Source organism: Macaca nemestrina, chromosome 15 (assembly GCF_043159975.1).
Source record: "Macaca nemestrina isolate mMacNem1 chromosome 15, mMacNem.hap1, whole genome shotgun sequence".
NCBI lineage: Eukaryota > Metazoa > Chordata > Mammalia > Primates > Cercopithecidae > Macaca > Macaca nemestrina.
Genome location: NC_092139.1, coordinates 1,568,227 through 1,585,891, shown reverse-complemented (window position 1 = coordinate 1,585,891; position 17,665 = coordinate 1,568,227).

Genomic DNA, 17,665 nt, shown 5'->3' with positions numbered 1-17,665 from the left:
GAGTGGGAGGGGAGGGAGGAGGGGAGCAGTGAGGAGGGCCGGTTCTCCCACACACCTTCCGGCCTTTCCTTCCCCACTCGGGGATCTCACAGGTCCCGCCCGTGGTGCCAGCGGTGTCTTTTCTGCGGCTGCTAAAGGGCAGAGGGGCCCCCTGGAGGTAGCTCCATCCAGGCCTGGCTGAGATGTCCAAGAGGCAGCAGGGGATGGGGGTGCAGGTTAACCCTGCCCCAGAGTCTCCGTCCAGGGGCAGCAGGAACAGGCTCAGGACAGCTTCAGCTCCATGGCTGCCCTGGGTGGAAGCCAGGCTGGATATAGAGGCCAGGTCTGTGGACCCTGCAGGTCTCAGGGCAGGAAGTTCTGTTCTGGGAGCCCACTGGGTCCTGAGGCCCACGAGCCCCACCTATCTCCCACCAACAAGCAGCACCTTCCCCTCGCCCCACTGCAGCCCCTGGGCACAGTACAGCACAGCGCAGAGTGAGGGCTGGGAGGGCCGTTGTGGAGTCCCATCGGCTTCAGGTGAAGTTAGTGGCCCTGGTTGACCCCAAGCCTGATCCCCAGTGGGCCTGCTCCTCTCTTCTCACCCCACCACCACTCGGGGCCTTTTCCAGGCCAAGCTCTGCTCCCTCATTCAATAAAATCTCTCCCGGAAGCCAGCTCCCTGGGCCTGCACCTGCCCATGGCCTCTGCAGTGGCCGGGAGCCTGCGGGAGAAGGTGGCCTGTCTTCCCTTCCAGAAAATCTCCCCGCCCTATTTACAGGAGAACCAACGCTCTGCGGCGCCAGCCAGCCCTGTCTCCCCCGACCTTGGGCACCTTTGTCTAAAGGGATGCCCTCCTTAATTCTGTGCTGAGCTGGATTAATTTTTAAAGATGAAGCTTCTGGCTCGTGTGTGCTGCTATTTGTGGTGGCGAGGTCAGGCAGAGTGCCGGCCCAGGGAGCAGGAGGTATTAGTGGGCACTAATTCCCTGGGGACAGCAGGCCGGGATTATTGCTGTGTGCCCAGCCCTTGCCAGCCCTGCTGGCTGCCAGGTGCTGGCAGGGGCCTCACTGTGCCAGGCTGGCTGGCGGCCCACAGCGCACAGGCCACATGGAGCGCACTGGGTCATGGAGCTCTGGATTCAGGTGGGATTATGCCCCCCACCACCAAAGCCATCCTTCCTGGCAGCAAAGGCCTGTGGGCTGTGGCTGCACCTCTTTCCTGGGTCCAGTTTCCCCCGGGGATTCAAAGTTTCTGGCCCGTTGGTGGCTATAGGGTAACCACAGATGACTCACTTGGGGTGCTAGCTGGTAAGGCTAAAGAGTCCTCCATCAGCCCCCCAGCGCTTCCTGCAGAGCCTGCTGGGCATCTGTGAAGGAGGGTCCCACAATGACACCAGGTTTCAAGGTGTGCAAGGGGAGGCTCCTGCCTTGGGCAAGTTTGTCTGGCTAGAGAAATAACACCTCCCTGTGCCAACATCAGGGAAACTGACGGGGTGAGATGCACGTTAGAGCAGCGAGGGCTGGAAGAGCACAGTGTGGGCCCCTGGTCCCTCGGCTTCTCCAAAATGGTGCAGTGTCAGAGCCTCTCCCAGGAGCTCCTTAGAAATAGAATCCTACGCCTCACCTCAGACCTCCTATATCCAAGTCCATATTTTCACAAGACCTCCAGGCAACTCAAACACACATTTACATTTGAAAAGTTTGAGAAGTGCTGCTGCCCTGTTAGGCTCCTAGAGGAGGTTGGTCCTAGAGGTGGAGGCCTTGCGGATGGGCAGAGCCGTGTGGGAAGCAGCACGTGGCCTGTGAGCCACAGGGTCATCAGGGCCTGAAGCTCTCCCACAACCATGATGGCGCCGGTGCAGACATGGCCCCATCACACTCCTCCTTTAGAAAGCAAAACAGGCCAGGTGTGGTGTCTCACACCTGTAATCCCAGGACTTTGGAAGGCCAAGGCAGGAGGATCATGAGGTCAGGAGATCGAGACCAGCCTAGCCAACATGGTGAAACCCCGTCTCTACTAAAAATACAAAAATTAGCTGGGCGTGGTGGCATATGCCTATAATCCCAGCTACTCTGGAGGCTGAGGCAGAAGAATCGCTTGAACCCAGAAGGCAGAGCTTGCAGTGAGCCAAGATCACCCCATTGCACTCCAGCCTGGGTGACAGGGTGAGACTCCATCTCAAAAAAAAAAAAAAAAAAAAAAAAGCAAAAGAGCTCCCACGAAGGTGCCCATACTCCTGAGTGAAGGTGGGAAGGTGCCCACGCTCCTGAGTGAGGGTGCACATGCTCACAGCTGCATTTCCCCTGCTCAAGATCCTCACAGCACTTAGAGGACAGGAAGGTTGTCAGCGCTGAGTCCTGATCACACAGACTTAGTGTTCAGTAAGTGGTTGGGGAACACATGGATGGACAGGTGAGTGACTAGGTGGGTGGGTGGAAGGATGAATGAATAGAAGGACAGATGGGTAGGAGGATAATTCAGGGGATGGATGGATGGATGGATGGATGGATGGATGGATGGATGGTGGATGGATGGATGGATGGTGGATGGATGGTGGATGGATGGATGGATGGTGGATGGATGGTGGATGGATGGATGGATGGATGGTGGATAGATGGATAGATGGTGGATGGATGGTGGATGGATGAATGGATAGTGGATGGATGGATGGATGGATGGATGGTGGATGGATGGATGGATGGATGGTGGATGGATGGTGGATGGATGGATGGATGGTGGATGGATGGATAGATGGATGGATGGATAGTGGATGGATGGATGGATGGTGGATGGATGGTAGATGGATGGATGGTGGATGGATGGATAGATTGATGGATGGATGGTGGATGGATGGTGGATGGATGGATGGATGGACAGGATGGATGGATGGATGGATGGGTGGATGGATGGTGGACAAATGGATGGATGGTGGATGGATGGATGGATGGATGGATGGATGGATGGATGGATGGTGGATGGATGGTGGATGGATGGATGGATGGTGGATGGATGGATGGATGCTGGATGGATGGTGGATGGATGGATGGATGGTGGATGGATGGTAGATGGATGGATGGTGGATGGATGGATAGATTGATGGATGGATGGTGGATGGATGATGGATGGATGGATGGACAGGATGGATGGATGGATGGATGGATGGATGGATGGATGGTGGAAAGATGGATGGATGGTGGAAAAATGGATGGATGGTGGATGGATGGATGGATGTTGGATGGATGGATGGTGGATGGATGGATGGTGGATGGATGGATGGATGGATGGATGGTGGATGGATGGTGGACAGATGGATGATGGTGGATGGATGGATGGATGGTGGATGGATGGTGGATGGATGGATGGATGGTGGATGGATGGATGGATAGATGGATGGATGGATGGATGGATGGATGGATGGATGGTGGATGGATGGTGGACGGATGGATGGATGGATGGTGGATGGATGGTGGATGGATGAATGGATGGTGGATGGATGAATGGATGGTGGATGGATGGATGGATGGATGGTGGATGGATGGTGGGTGGCTGGGTGGTAGATGGGAGGATGGATGGTGGTGGGTGGATTGTGGATGGAGATGGAGAGTGGATGGATGATGAGTGGGTGGATGAGTAGATAGTGGATGGGGGATGGGTGACTAGATGGTGGATGGATGGTGGGTGGGTTGTGGACAGTGCATGGATGGTAGCTAGGTGGGTGGATGGATGGTGGGTGGATAGATGGTGGATGGATGGTGGGTGGGCTGTGGATGGTGGATGGATGGTAGCTAGGTGGGTGGATAGATGGTGGCTTGGTGGTGGATTGATGGTGGGTGAGTGGGTAGTGGATGGAGGACTAGGTGGGTGGATGGATGACTTTAGTCTCCAGAGAGTAAGAAAAGCAGGATGAACTCCAGCACGCCGCTGGTGGGAACGTGGAATGCCATGGGTACTTTGGGAAATAGTCTGGCAGTTCCTCAAACCTCTGGGGTGGGCTGTGAGGTCCCGCCCAGGGCTCAGCTGTGGGGCCCCATGTGCCCAGGTGGTGCTCACCCAGCCCCGGGGGGCATTCTCTTGGGGTAAACACAGTTATTCCGCGACCCAGCAATTCTGCTCCTAGGCGCGTAGCAAGGAAAAATGAAAACATGCAACCATACGTGGACGTGTGCACCCGTGTTCACAGAGCTTCATTCGTGACGAGCCGAAACGTGGAGACAACCCAGATGTCTATCACCTGATGAACAGATCGGAAAACGGGCCCATCCAGACAAAGAAATGTGATTGGGCCACAAAAGGTCTGTGCTCCGACCTCAGGGAGCCTTGCAAACATCGTGCTCAGTGAATAGACACACACGACAGCGTGTACTGTGTGGTTCTGTGTATATGACACGTCCAGAACAGGTAAATCCTTCTGAAGTGACAGAAAATAGAGGAATGGTCGCCGGGACAGATGTGGGGATGGGCGAGGTAAAGCAGCACAGACCTTCCTTTGGGGGATCAAAATGTTCTAAGGTGGATCGGGGGTGATGGCTGCACAGCCCTGTGAATATGCTAAAAATGTGACTATGCTGGCCAGGCGCAGTGGCTCACGCCTGTAATCCCAGCACTGTGGGAGGCCAAGGTGGGTGGATCACAAGGTCAGGAGTTCAAGACCAGCCTGGCCAACATGGTGAAACCCTGTCTTTATTAAAAACACAAAAATTAGGCCAGGTACGGTGGCTCATGCCTGTAATCCCAACACTTTGGGAGGCTGAGGCGGGCGGATCACGAGGTCAGGAAATCGACACCATCCTGGCTAACATGGTGAAACCCCGTCTCTACTAAAAACACAAAAAAATTAGCTGGGCGTGGTGGCGGGCACCTGTAGTCCCAGCTACTGGGGAGGCTGAGGCAGAAGAATTGCTTGAACCTGGGAGGCGGAGGTTGCAGTGAGCTGAGATTACGCTACTGCACTCCAGCCTGGCGACAGAGCGAAACTCTGTCTCAAAAAAAAATTTTTTTTAAGTGACTATGCTAAGAATTATTGAATTGTGCACTTTGAAAGAGTGAAGTGGAGTATATGGGTTATATCTCAATAAAGCTGTTAGTTACCCAAGAAAAGCAAGAAAGCACAGAAAGCGAGATGATCAAGCCCACCACCCTGCTTCCTCCCAGGGGCCTGTGGGTGAGGCTCAACTCAGGAGCTGGGGAAAAAGGACAAGGCCCTGAGCCAGGCGTCTGTGGGCCACCTCCCACGGTGCTCCCAGCCCCAGCCTGCTCCGTTCTTCACCTCTGGGCCTGGCCTCTGCACAGACTGGGTCACCTTCTTTTCACAAGGCAGAACAGCACCGTGTTTCCTGTCCAGCCCAGGCTGTCCATTTCCCTACAGAGGGGGGAGGGCAGTGAGGACCCCCTCAGGGGCTCATCAGATTGGGGGATCCCATGTGCCCAGGAAGGCAATCTCTGAGCCCCGCAGCCCTGGCCTGTGGAAACAGCTTGATGGCCACGCATTTCAGAAACGCCCAGTAGGAGCTGGGCCACACCTCTTGTTAAAAGCTGGACAGCCAAGGCCCCAGGGCTGGCCCTGGGCAAGTCTCCTGTCAGCAATGGGCTCAACTGGTGGAGTCTATGGGCTGAGGGAGCCAGGAGCGGGCAAACATCCCACTCTGGTCCCAGAGGGCACCGTGCAGCTTCTGCCGTCACAGGGTACATTCCCAAGTGACAGAGGGGACATCCACCCTGAGCGGCTCCACTGTTGGGGGCCCCAGGCTGGGTGGCTGGGCTGAGTTGCCAGCTCCCAGGTAGGACGCTGAGGTCGGAGGGCCTGGCCCTTTTCTGATGTCCAAGATCTGGCAGGGGCGTGTCCTGCTGGACGGCACTGGACAATGCTCACAGGCTAAGGGAATTACAGCCCAGGGCAGTGAGGGGAGGCTCCTCTCCATGGAGGGAGGACCCCCAGGCCAGGGTGCTTTCTTGAGCACTCAGGACCGCTCCCCGAAAAGCAGGCCCCTGTCAGCTGTGTGCACAGCCCCTCCCATACCTGCTTGGGAAAAGTGAGGCTTTAGAGTCCACGAGAGAGATCTGCTCCAACCCTGGAGGTGCAGAGACCAAAGCTGGGAGAGGCTGGGAGAGACCAAAGCTGAGGACACCTGCCGAGGGGCCTTGGGATCTAGGCCAGAACAGCAGCATGGCTGGGAGCCCCTGGGCCCATCTGGAGGGGGCTGAGTGGCGACAGATACCCTGGCTTCATGCTAGGCACCCACTGCCCCCCACTCAGACACCTCCCCTGCTGCCAATACTGAGACCTGGTGGCTCGGCCGAGCCTTTGGGAGGACAGACCGGTGGTCATGGCCACGTGCCCACCGTTCAAGGCCCCAAGAAGCCCCCTCCATTGCTGCTCTGCCCCTGAGGTTCCTGCAAGGAACACACCTGGCTTCCGCGGTGACACTTGTGGTGCTGTTTTGGGCTTTTCTGCCTCTTTCCTTCACAGGGTCCTGAGGCACTGCACCAAGGAGGCCTGGCCAGGCACACACAGGACAGTGGGAAGTAAGCACCAGGGCCCGGCCTCCTGCCTGAGGGGTCAGCCAGCCGCTGACCACGTCCTGTAGCTCCTAACACGAGCTTTGCACCCAAGAACAAGTCCCAGCCCCTGACTCCCCAGTTAACCCCCAAACACCACAGAGTGTTGGCCACAGTCACATATGTCCAGCCCCAGAGGGGCCTCGGCCTCCTCCCTGGGCCTCCAAGTCCCCTTGCTGCCATTCTCTGCCCCGGGTTCCCCCACCTCCGCCTTCGAATCACCCCATGTACACGTGGAGCCCCTGGCAAGGTTCACCTGCACTAGGATCCCACCACTGCCTCTACCTCCAGCAGCCATGCAGGCCGGCTGACCAAGTCCCTACTGGGCACGTATTGGACCCCAAATTTCCTGTCCATCAGACCCTCAGACTGTGAGCTTATCTGGAATAAGGGTCTTTGCAGACATAACGAAGGGAAAGATACTGAGATGAGGTCACCATGCTTGAGGGTGGGCCCCAAATCCAGTGAGACAGAGAAGCAGAGACGGACACAAATTTGGAGGAGAACACCACGTGAAGAGGGGGGCTGAGGCTGGAGGGAGGCGGCCACAAGCCAAGGGATGCGTGGGGCCATTGAAAGTTGGAAGAGGCAGGAAGGACACCCCCCACCAACAGAGCTCCTAGAGGAAGCAGGCCCTATCCACACTTTGATTTCAGACCCTTGATCTCCAGAACATGAGGGAAGAATTTTCTGTTGTTTTCTGGCTCCCACCAAAGCTCTTAGTGCTGTGGGGCTGCAGACTGGTCTCCTGGCTGACCAGGGAGCCCGTGCTGATAGGGCCACTGCTCAGCCCTGCGTGCACCCAGCGTCCAGCGTGAGGCCTGACCATCGTTGTGTCCCAGTAGATATCGGTCAAACATGGAATGAAAGAACCTTGGAGTCAGACACAGGGCTGAATGAGTCCTTCTCAGGCCATGCTCTAAGCTCCACATGGCATGTGGAGCCCCTGGCAAGGGGGCCCGATGGGGTCCACAAACACCTCCCAGCCTGAACAAGGGGAATCCCAGCCTTTCCATGGTCTCTGGAGATTTGGGACACTTGTGAATCATGCACCAGCTTTACAGGACGCTCTGGGGCTCAGGGAGGTGACAGGTCAACAGTTGGATAGATCATCCAGGGAAGCTCCCAGAAAGCTGGGCAAGCTCGGGCAGGCAGGTGCCGGGTGTCTCCCAGGACCTGCAGCAAATGCCCTCCCTACCTGCCCACCCCACCCACTGCCCCAGACAGACAGCACAGCCTCTGCCTGCCGAGAAAGGTGAGCACCCAGCATGAACAGATTCAGGGCCTCCCGCTGCCCCAGAGGACGTCTACATTCATCAACCCTTGACGTGGTTTTCAATTAGCGTGGAGGAACCAGGGTTTATCGCTCTTCTCCGTCACTCCATTTATATTTAATGCATTTATTGCCCACATTCTATATCAGGAACAACTGCCTACGAGGCTGCCCATCCCCAGGGAGCAGGGTTTTATTTTCCTTTCCTCGCAATCGATCGGAGATTAAGTTGCTGTGTAGCTTTTTATTGGAGAAGCACATTTGCTGTGTTTAACAGGAAACCAGAGAGGGAAGCTCAGCGTGGGCCATAAATGATTTTGCTTCCATTGATCAAAGAAAAGAGTGCTCACATCAGTCATCACCACCCAACGCACTCTCTGAGGGCACCCTATATATGCTCAGGCACACACATGCACACGGCACACACTCTCCAAGAGGAGAGAGAGCCTTGAGATGCTCCCTCTCCAGGTAAGGCAGAAATACCCATGCACACACAGTCGTTTTCTGTCTTTCTCGCGGAGCTGATTAAGAGTTAGTGGCTGACTTTGGACCCAATTCACTTGATTTCTTGATCCTGATGTGCCACTGACTTCAAGGCAGAGTTAAGTTCTTCCACGTCCAGAAATACAAGAAATTTTGCATTACTTCTGGGGTGTTTGCTGTGATTTCTCACCCACCTCCACCCAAGACGAAAATGATGACCCTCCCACCATGTCTTCCTGGAAATTAGAACCAGGCCTTGCACCCGGCATCTCCCAGAGCCAGCAGACCCCTAACCTTGTGTTTGTCTGGCATGTCCTATGCAGGGCAAACAGGATCCCAGCTCAGATGCCCCCAACCCGAACTAACACCAGCGAAGAACAAATATCAACCCCACTCAGAAACGGCTCCTCCCACTTTCTGCCAAGAGTCTGATTCCTCAGTGATTCATCAGTGTTCACCAGAAACATCTAGTGGTCCCTGGACAGAGCAATCCCTCCAGGACCCACACAGAGGGACGGTGGGAGGGAAGGGATGTGCTGGGGAGAGTTGGGGACTGTCCCAATGGCTCCTGGACACTGCCCTCGGCTCCCCCACAGCCTCCTAGTGGCTTCACCAGGGGTGGACATCTGGACTCTGTCACAGCTGAAAGCCCCACCTGGCCTGTGAGGGAGCATCTGCAGCCTCGGACAGCTGCCCTGAAGTTGGCCCTGTGCAGAATGGTGGACCCTTTGGACCCACATTGGTCCATGGAATGGCAAAAGCCCATTGTCCTTCCCACTGGCTGGGGCCTGAGCGTCAAAGTCATTTTGCTTCAGCATCAAGGAACCCGGGAGGGCTGAAGGCCAACACTCCATCCCACCATGCTGATGGCAGCCACAGCTCCCCAGTGACTCAGGTTTGGGGATCCTGGTTGGTGATAACAAAGTGAGCAGCACAGGATGTGCTGCCAGGGCCAGGGTTCTATGTCCCCACGTCCCCTACCCCTGAGCAGGTGAGCTGGTACCAAGACAGGCAGCAGGTGCACTCCCAAGTCTTTGAGACGCTGCTGGCAGGAAGTGGTCCCTTCCAGATCCGTCCTCTCACACACATGCGTGCACACACACACACACAGGCACTTGCCATGGCACAGAGACTTGTTCCACCCAAAGCCTGTGGATGACTGGCTTGGGCTTTAGGGGAGGAAAAGGGAAAAGGGAGGAATTGCTAGGCAACCAGCCAGGGGTTGCTATGGTATTTTCAAGAGAGCGGCAGGGCCAATCAGGGCTGACTGCAGGCAGGCGGAGGCGGGAGCCGCGATGTCACAGCAGCTCAGACAGAGAGGAGCACACTGCTGCACAGGCCTGGGGAGGGCGGGCGCCTCATGAATATGCATCAGACTGATTGAGGCAAAGTCAATTAACGACTTGACGGCTTGATTTCCTCTGGATTCTACTCTTCTCCTTTAACCATTTGGCTGACACAGGGCAGGCTCCCTGCTTTCCTGCTGGCCCCGGAGTTTTCTAACAGGTTCAATTTGCTTTCCTGGCACTGCTTGGTGCTGTTTCTGCTGAAATATTCTGCCGCCTGTGCAGGCAGCCACGTCGCTGGTCCCACAGTGGGTCCTTGGTGCCCTGGTGAGGCTTGAATTCCTGTCTGGGACCAGGCACAGTGCAGCAGAGCTCCTGCAGGAGATGGTCCAGTTGCCCCCCTTGGACAGTTACCAACTAGCGACCACAGGCCTGGCTGACACACATCTGGGCAATGACCTCGCAACCCCTGGGAGCTTCTAGGCACAACTAGTTTTGGGGATGATGGCTGGAGAAAACTGGGGGCCAGCCCGGGACAGGATCTCCTTCTTGGGCTCTGCAGCAGTTTCTAATCTACTGCAGTGGGGTTCTGGCCAGAGCAGTCAGAAAGCATGAAGGAGGCACTGCTCACTTCCTCCACATACCTCCTGGGGTGTGGCTGTAAAATTGGGGTCACATCATCGATCCAGGGGGCACAAAGCCTGGGGCAGGGACCCCAGCTCTGCCAGAACCCCCAGGGGGCTAGCAGGGTCTTTGCTGGATTATATTTCTCCTTCGTTTCATTATTTTCCCCAGTGAATTCTGAGAATTCCATTTTGCCCTGAATCATACACAGCTCTGCTCTTTTGACAGCTTCAAAAGTGGACTGTTTTGTCCAGTGGGGAGAATGTCAACCCTATGATTAATGCCCCACATGGTGGTGGGAAGAGGCTGGGATGCCTCAAGTCCCAGGCCCAGAGGAGGGTGGGCCTCACAAAACTTGGGTGCAGGGTGTTGCAGAGGTCCGTACGAGAAGGGACCAAGAAGCTGGAAGCTAAGCCCCACTGGCTTCTCAGGAAGTCCCCTTGACCAGAACCCAGTTCCGGACGGATGAATCAGTAGCCAAAGAGGGCCACAAACTCTGGGTGCCGGCCCTGTGCCTGGCTCTGGGGGCAGAGACACACGGACCCTCAGGGCTGAGGACTCAGGTGGAGGGGTCTGGGGTGGGAGGGTTGGTTGGTGGCAAGGAACGCAGAACAGTTATCAGCCATGGGCCTGGATCCTGTTCACGCACCTCAGGCCTGCACGGTGGGCAGGATGGGTTAGAGCCGCCACCTGGGTCCAATCGTCCAGGTAAGGGCAGCCCAGGAAGGCTCTCCTGGGAGCAGACCCCAGGTTCCCTGTTGCAGCTGACCCCACGGCCCGTAGGCTGCCTAACCTCCCTGCTGCGACTCCCATTTGCTTGGCCTGCAGAAGGTTCTCAGCCGCAGCCAGGCAAGGTCCTTAGGCGCCTTTGAGGCCGAGACATTCGCCCCTGATCCACTGACCATGGGCTCTCGGGAGGGCAGCCACACCCCTCTCACCATCGGCAGTCACCTGGGCCCGGCCCTCATGGGAGACAGACTCAGCCAGCACCTCCCACTGCCCCCCAGTTGGGAGGAACCCCACTGTCACCTGGGGCTCCTGTCTGCAAGCTCCAGGTGGTAGGACCGACCTGGGTCACTCTTGAACCCCATACTCAGCTTGTGGCCCCCACACACGCTCACCACCCATCACCGCAACCCTCCAAAGAGCAAGGGCCCACACTGCACCCTCACGGCAGAGGCAGCCTTCTGAAGAGAGGGCAGGCACACATGGAGGGGACTCTGTTCAGCACTGAACTGAAAGACTCGGGCTGCCCTGAGCTTGTGACTCAGGAGGCACCTGGACAAGCAGGGAGGGCAGAGCCACTCACAGAGCTCAGGGCCAAGCTCATGGCCAGGGACAACTTCTCTGGGTCCTACTGCCCCGAATCCTCCATTAGGCCTACAACGGACAAGGGAGACATCACCCTTGACCCCAGCTCTTGAGAGAGCCCCACTCAAGGAAGGACGAGAGTGAGCACCTCCTGTCCCTCTCTGGCCCCAAAGCCTTCCAGTTGCCCCTTCTGCCTAACACCTGTGGTGCCCCTGCACTCAGCAGGTGCTTCGTGTATGCTCCATGGACAGGGAAGTGAACACCTGGGCATCCGCACAAGGAGGTGGCCCGCACTTATATTGGGATGAGGGATGTGTACTTTCACCAGAGGCTGGGGCCGCCCATCGGCCCACATTCCCCAAAGTGCACCCTGGGTCGCATCTCGATGTTGCTCTGAAGAAAGACCAGGGCCTCCTCCTGGAAGCCGAAGGCTCCTGGGTCTTCACTGCTGTTGTTCCCTCCACATGGGAGGGTGGGGGCTGCCACCACGTCACTGCACAGAGTGCACCCTCAGACAGCATGCACCCCAGGGCACGCAGCAAACGGCAGAGCTGGCCTCTACCAGGGTTGTGTGGGACTGCACTAGATCCAGCTTTCCAGGGCTCCAGGGGGTTCCTCGCCAGCTCCTCTGAACATGCTACAGGCCCAGCTGACTGTCGCTTTCACTGTTAGGGAGTATGAGGCATTAGATCCAATCCTGTGACACTGCTGTGTTGTCAGGAAGGGGCGGTGCCGAGGGGCACCACTAGGCCAGGCCTCAAGGCCTCGCTCCAGAACGCCTCACCCAGAGCAAGACCCAGGGGTGTCTGCAGGACAAAGACATTGGAAGGAAGAAGAGGGAGAAGCCAGGAAGGTGGAGATCTCCAAGAAGATGCTATGTGGTGACATCAGGACCTAAGGGCTCCCCAGCTTGTGGTGGAGGTGCTGCCTGTCTTGGTGTCCATGAAACTTTGGATGAGGAACAAGAGGAGGACAGGAGCCAGGCAGGAGCTCCCTGCTCAGGGAGCGACACGCCAGGTGGAAAGAATGGAGCCCGGGACGCTGAGGATGGGAACAGAATCACGGGCACCTGGATGACCAGGAGGACAAGAGAATCAGGAGGGGAAAGGAGGAAGGCCTTCAGGTCAGTTCTGTTCTTCTCCCAGAGACAAACTCACTACAGGACGTCCGACAGGGCACCCGGCCACTCCTCTGGAGGCTCAAGTCACCATGCACAGGGCCAGTGAGACCTCGGGGAAGGCCTCCCAGTCTTTCCTGCAGGGCTTGGTTTGAATCGGCTGCTCCTGCAGCCCCAGTCTCATCATCTGTGAAACATGGACAAGGAAACCCATTTTATAGCCACAGCTCAGTCTTTGACTAAGTCACATCCTCATTGCTCCTGTTTCCACAGAGCAGACACTGATGTCCAGACATCCAGCCCCTCCTCAGCCCCATCTCAGTCCCACCTCAGGCCCTCCTCAGTCACACCTCAGTCCCTCCTCAGCCCCCACCTCAGCCCCACCTCAGCCCCCACCTCAGTCCCACCTCAGCCCCTCCTCAGCCCCCACCTCAGTCCCTCCTCAGCCCCACCTCAGCCCCACCTCAGCCCCACCTCAGCCCCCACCTCAGTCCCACCTCAGCCCCACCTTAGCCCCCACCTCAGTCCCTCCTCAGCCCCACCTCAGCCCCCACCTCAGCCCCTCCTCAGCCCCTCCTCAGTCCCTCCTCAGCCCCACCTCAGCCCCCACCTCAGCCCCTCCTCAGTCCCCACCTCAGCCCCCACCTCAGCCCCTCTTCAACCCCTCCTCAGCCCCTCCTCAGCCCCCACCTCAGCCCCTCCTCAGCCCCTCCTCAGCCCCCACCTCAGCCCCTCATCAGCCCCCACCTCAGCCCCCACCTCAGCCCCTCCTCAGCCCCCACCTCGGCCCCCTCCTCAGCCCCCTCCTCAGCCCCTCCTCAGTCCCTCCTCAGCCCCTCCTCAGCCCCCACCTCAGCCCCTCATCAGCCCCCACCTCAGCCCCCACCTCAGCCCCCTCCTCAGTCCCTCCTCAGCCACCACCTCAGCTCCCACCTCAGCCCCTCCTCAGCCCCCACCTCGGTCCCCACCTCAGTCCCTCCTCAGCCCCACCTCAGCCCCCACCTCAGCCCCCACCTCAGACCCTCCTCAGCCCCCACCTCAGCCCCCACCTCAGCCCCTCCTCAGCCCCACCTCAGCCCCCACCTCAGCCCCCACCTCAGCCCCCACCTCAGCCCCCACCTCAGCCCCCACCTCAGCCCCTCCTCAGCCCCCACCTCGGTCCCCACCTCAGTCCCTCCTCAGCCCCACCTCAGCCCCCACCTCAGCCCCCACCTCAGACCCTCCTCAGCCCCCACCTCAGCCCCCACCTCAGCCCCCACCTCAGCCCCCACCTCAGCCCCCACCTCAGCCCCTCCTCAGCCCCCACCTCAGCCCCCACCTCAGCCCCTCCTCAGCCCCCACCTCAGCCCCTCCTCAGCCCCAACCTCAGCCCCAACCTCAGCCCCTCCTCAGCCCCTCCTCAGTCCCTCCTCAGCCCCACCTCAACCCCTCCTCAGCCACCACCTCAGTCCCTCCTCAGCCCCCACCTCAACCCTCCTCAGTCCCACCTCAGCCCCCACCTCAGCCCCTCCTCAGCCCCCACCTCAGCCCCCACCTCAGCCCCCACCTCAGCCCCCACCTCAGCCCCTCCTCAGCCCCCACCTCAGCCCCCACCTCAGCCCCTCCTCAGCCCCCACCTCAGCCCCTCCTCAGCCCCCACCTCAGCCCCCACCTCAGCCCCTCCTCAGCCCCTCCTCAGTCCCTCCTCAGCCCCTCCTCAGCCCCACCTCAGCCCCCACCTCAGCCCCCACCTCAGACCCTCCTCAGCCCCCACCTCAGCCCCTCCTCAGCCCCCACCTCAGCCCCTCCTCAGCCCCCACCTCAGCCCCCACCTCAGCCCCTCCTCAGCCCCTCCTCAGTCCCTCCTCAGCCCCTCCTCAGTCCCTCCTCAGCCCCACCTCAGCCCCCACCTCAGCCCCCACCTCAGACCCTCCTCAGCCCCCACCTCAGCCCCCACCTCAGCCCCTCCTCAGCCCCCACCTCAGCCCCCACCTCAGTCCCTCCTCAGCCCCCACCTCAGCCCCCACCTCAGCCCCCACCTCAGCCCCCACCTCAGCCCCTCCTCAGCCCCTCCTCAGTCCCTCCTCAGCCCCACCTCAACCCCCACCTCAGCCCCTCCTCAGTCCCTCCTCAGTCCCTCCTCAGCCCCCACCTCAACCCCCACCTCAGTCCCTCCTCAGCCCCACCTCAGCCCCCACCTCAGCCCCCACCTCAGACCCTCCTCAGCCCCCACCTCAGCCCCCACCTCAGCCCCTCCTCAGCCCCCACCTCAGTCCCTGCTCAGCCCCACCTCAGCCCCCACCTCAGCCCCCACCTCAGCCCCCACCTCAGCCCCTCCTCAGCCCCCACCTCAGCCCCCACCTCAGCCCCTCCTCAGCCCCCACCTCAGCCCCTCCTCAGCCCCCACCTCAGCCCCACCTCAGTCCCTCCTCAGCCCCCACCTCAGCCCCCACCTCAGCCCCCACCTCAGCCCCCACCTCAGCCCCTCCTCAGCCCCCACCTCAGCCCCCACCTCAGCCCCTCCTCAGCCCCTCCTCAGTCCCTCCTCAGCCCCACCTCAACCCCTCCTCAGCCCCCACCTCAGCCCCCACCTCAGCCCCTCCTCAGCCCCTCCTCAGTCACAGCTCAGCCCCTCCTCAGCCCCCACCTCAGCCCCCACCTCAACCCCTCCTCAGCCCCTCCTCAGTCACAGCTCAGCCCCTCCTCAGCCCCCACCTCAGCCCCCACCTCAGCCCCTCCTCAGCCCCTCCTCAGTCACAGCTCAGCCCCTCCTCAGCCCCCACCTCAACCCCTCCTCAGCCACCACCTCAGCCTCTCCTCAGCCCCCACCTCAGTCCCTGCTCAGCCCCACCTCAGTCCCTCCTCAGCCCCACCTCAACCCCTCCTCAGCCACCACCTCAGCCTCTCCTCAGCCCCCACCTCAGCCCCCACCTCAGCCCCCACCTCAGCCCCCACCTCAGCCCCTCCTCAGCCCCACCTCAACCCCTCCTCAGCCACCACCTCAGTCCCTCCTCAGCCCCCACCTCAACCCTCCTCAGCCACCACCTCAGCCTCTCCTCAGCCCCCACCTCAGCCCCCACCTCAGCCCCCACCTCAGCCCCTCCTCAGCCCCTCCTCAGCCCCCACCTCAGCCCCTCCTCAGTCCCTCCTCAGCCCCCACCTCAACCCTCCTCAGCCCCACCTCAGCCCCTCCTCAGTCCCTCCTCAGCCCCACCTCAACCCCTCCTCAGCCACCACCTCAGCCTCTCCTCAGCCCCCACCTCAGCCCCCACCTCAGCCCCCACCTCAGCCCCCACCTCAGCCCCTCCTCAGCCCCACCTCAACCCCTCCTCAGCCACCACCTCAGTCCCTCCTCAGCCCCCACCTCAACCCTCCTCAGTCCCACCTCAGCCCCACCTCAGCCCCCTCCTCAGCCCCCACCTCAGCCCCTCCTCAGCCCCCACCTCAGCCCCCACCTCAGCCCCTCCTCAGCCCCCACCTCAGCCCCCACCTCAGCCCCCACCTCAGTCCCACCTCAGCCCCCACCTCAGTCCCTCCTCAGCCCCACCTCAACCCCTCCTCAGCCACCACCTCAGCCTCTCCTCAGCCCCCACCTCAGCCCCTCCTCAGCCCCCACCTCAGCCCCCACCTCAGCCCCCACCTCAGTCCCACCTCAGCACCTCCTCAGCCCCACCTCAGCCCCTCCTCAGCCCCTCCTCAGACCCACCTTAGTCCCTCCTCAGCCCCACCTCAGCCCCCTCCTCAGTCCCACCTCAGCCCCCACCTCAGCCCCACCTCAGCCCCACCTCAGCCCCTCCTCAGCCCCCACCTCAGTCCCACCTCAGCCCCCACCTCAGCCCCTCCTCAGCCCCCACCTCAGCCCCCACCTCAGCCCCACCTCAGCCCCTCCTCAGCCCCCACCTCAGCCCCCACCTCAGCCCCTCCTCAGCCCCCACCTCAGCCCCCACCTCAGTCCCTCCTCAGCCCCCACCTCAGCCCCCACCTCAGCCCCCACCTCAGCCCCACCTCAGCCCCTCCTCAGCCCCCACCTCAGTCCCACCTCAGCCCCCACCTCAGCCCCCACCTCAGCCCCACCTCAGCCCCTCCTCAGCCCCTCCTCAGTCCCACCTCAGCCCATCCTCAGTCCCACCTCAGCCCCCACCTCAGTCCCACCTCAGCCCCACCTCAGTCCCTCCTCATCCCCCACCTCAGCCCCCACCTCAGCCCCCACCTCAGCACCTCCTCAGCCCCCACCTCAGTCCCACCTCAGCCCCCACCTCAGTCCCACCTCAGCCCCTCCTCAGCCCCTCCTCAGTCCCACCTCAGCCCATCCTCAGTCCCACCTCAGCCCCCACCTCAGTCCCACCTCAGCCCCACCTCAGTCCCTCCTCATCCCCCACCTCAGCCCCCACCTCAGCCCCCACCTCAGCACCTCCTCAGCCCCTCCTCAGCCCCCTCCTCAGTCCCACCTCAGCCCCTCCTCAGCCCCACCTCAGCCCCTCCTCAGCCCCTCCTCAGACCCACCTTAGTCCCTCCTCAGCCCCACCTCAGCCCATCCTCAGTCCCACCTCAGCCCCCACCTCAGCCCCACCCGGGAATGACGAGCAGACTGCTTGGACCCCATCCTCACCCACACCTGCATGGAGGGGCTGCTGGCTGCCTTGATCTGTCCCCACAGGGGCTGATGTCCTGTGGCACCCCGAGCCCCCCGGTGACCCTCGGCCAGCCAGCACACAGCAGAGTCCCCAAGGCTCGGCATAGGGGCCCTGCAGGCAGTGGTGAGACGCAGGGTCTGCGTTTCCCAGGTTGGGCAGTGCAAAGCCAGGAGCAAAGGCACCCCTCACCTTGTGGCACCTCCTGCCCCTGCTGGCAGAGCCCACGGATCCCAGGCACAGGATGGGGAGGGCAGTGTGGCTCCTTCCCAGGCCTCAGGGAGTACAGGGACATCTGGGCAGAAGGTGGGCAGGATTTCAGGCATCCTACCCCCTGCTAGGGGAAGCCCCCAGAAATCAGGAATTGGGGCCTCGGGAGCTGGGCAAGCCTGGTCCATTCTCTAGAAGTTTCTCCTCCTGCAGGGCT